The sequence below is a fragment of the Arvicanthis niloticus genome, chromosome 14 (genome assembly GCF_011762505.2).
Source record: "Arvicanthis niloticus isolate mArvNil1 chromosome 14, mArvNil1.pat.X, whole genome shotgun sequence".
NCBI classification, from domain to species: domain Eukaryota; kingdom Metazoa; phylum Chordata; class Mammalia; order Rodentia; family Muridae; genus Arvicanthis; species Arvicanthis niloticus.
In genome coordinates, this window is record NC_047671.1 from 30926337 (window position 1) to 30928327 (window position 1991).

Here is a 1991-nt window from a genome sequence, read left to right on the forward strand (position 1 = left end):
AAGCAGATCAATGGCTCTCTTGAGTAGCCTTTTGTCATATTTTCAAACAGCTTTATTAGTTTATATTCCATAAAAGGCTCGTATCTTACATGTATAATGAATTTTTGTATATTTACTGATGTACACCACCACCACCTCCACTACCTAATTTTAGAACATTTCCATTGCCCTAAAAAGAAATCCTAAGTCTATCAACAGTCAGCATCTATTAATATCCCCTGCCTATGAACAGGGAGTTATTCTACTCTCTGTCCCTTTATATTTGTAGGACTTTAAAAGACCGTTTGCACTTTTACCCATAATAAAAGAATATACTAACAACCAATTCTTAGGTATACACAAAGCCACAAGAGAAGTTTGTAGAACATTAATCTTGTCCTTTGAAATGCCCTTGTACATATTCCATTCCACAACTTAATATTATAACCAGCTGAGAACTTGTAATCTCAGATTGAAAAAAATCTGTCTTAGAGGTCTATCAAATCAAACCAGGTTGAATCTGAAGCAGGTCACAGAAAGCAGTCCGGGGATCTAACTATCCTAAGACAAATGCCCAGTAGTAGCAGAATTAGAAATTAGCTATCTTTTGTCCTAGGACACACCATTATTTATTTTACTTCTATAGCCTAAAAAATGAGCACAAAGTATGTTTGTAAGAAGTCACAAATGTTTACTAAGTGACCAGGAGAAAAACAGTTTATTATGTTATTGTTTGGGGCGGGAGACTAGGTTGATTGTTCTGGGGATCAGGGAGCATTAAGGGGCCCTGTGGTACCAGGTAGCACCGGAGAAGGGCACACCTGTTGCAAGGTGACCAGTAGTATGCCCTGGAGTCCGAAGCCTGAGGCTAATTGCCCTGCACGAATTAGAGCCAAAGGCAAGCGGCCTTTTCCACTGGGGTGTCTCCTGTGGCCCTGTTGCGAAGGAACGTCTGGCATGGGCAAAGATGTTTATAATCTTTGTGGTGACTGTGTCCCAAGTGGGATCTCCTTCGTTTGCTTTCACGGTGCCTTCAGACTGGCGCTGAATACAGAGCATATACATAGCTGCATATATCAACATTCTTCTCTGTCTTTTCTGCCAGTTGAAGAATTAGCTCTCCATATACTGCTGAGCATTTAATAAGATCATTGTGAATCCTATCACCTGCCACCTGTAGTTTTGTTGACAACTGGCACACTGGAGGGCAACGGTAGGTGCCCGTTGTCAGGATTTCGGGTAGAAAGCAGATTATTCTCACCCCCCCCCCGCCCCCAAGTAACTCAAAGTAACAGAGCATTTTGAAGGAAGCATTCAGCTGCATCCACCCCCGACCAAAATCACAAAGCAGTGATACCTGGGAAGGCTTGATGGCTGGTGAACGCTAAGCCTTTAAGATGAAACAAAAGTGTTTTCCATTTACAAAGCATCCCCAAGACACCCTCTCTCCTAAGCTTTAGACATGTCTGAGCCTTTGAACGTTAGCAAATGAAGAGCACGCGGGGGGGGCGGGGGGGGAGTGGTGGTGGGGGGAAGGGGACGTGGGGGGGGGGGTGTTCCAGCGCAGGCACCTGTTTCTTTGGCAGGAAAATGTGTGGCTCACCACTTCGCCATGGAAGGCAGCTGTGAGAAGGCATGATGGATGAGGATCGCGTTTCAGATTCCAATCCTAGGAGGAACGGCAAGGGAGCTGAGGGCAACTTGGAAAATGTGCTCTGTTTATCTTCTTGTCAGAGGGAAGAACCAGACACGTGGGCACTAAATGCCATCTAGCTTGAGACTTGGAGATTAGGGGGCAGGGAGAAGCAAGCACTTAAAAGCTCTTATGGGAAACCAAGGAGATCAGAAAAGTAGAAAGTACGGGGCTGAAGCAAGATGGAAGGAAATCGAAACATGAGCCGGGAGAATAAATGAGAAGCATGTGATAAGACCAGACCAAAATCTCTTTCAAGGAGTGGTAAACACAGCAAATGCACACTGAAAAGTGTGACAGAGCTTTCTTGAAGAGGGTG

At 44.5% G+C, this 1991-nt stretch overlaps 1 long non-coding RNA gene across 1 annotated transcript; it reads right to left on the reverse strand.

Annotated features, from left to right (window-relative positions):
• Positions 1 to 678: 678 nt before the first annotated feature.
• Positions 679 to 1467, reverse strand: LOC143434301 (uncharacterized). Its single transcript, XR_013103700.1, has 2 exons — positions 1337 to 1467; positions 679 to 1023 (listed from the first exon to the last, which is right to left on the reverse strand). It is a non-coding gene; the product is annotated as an uncharacterized LOC143434301 (long non-coding RNA).
• Between the last annotated feature and the right edge of the window lie 524 nt (positions 1468 to 1991).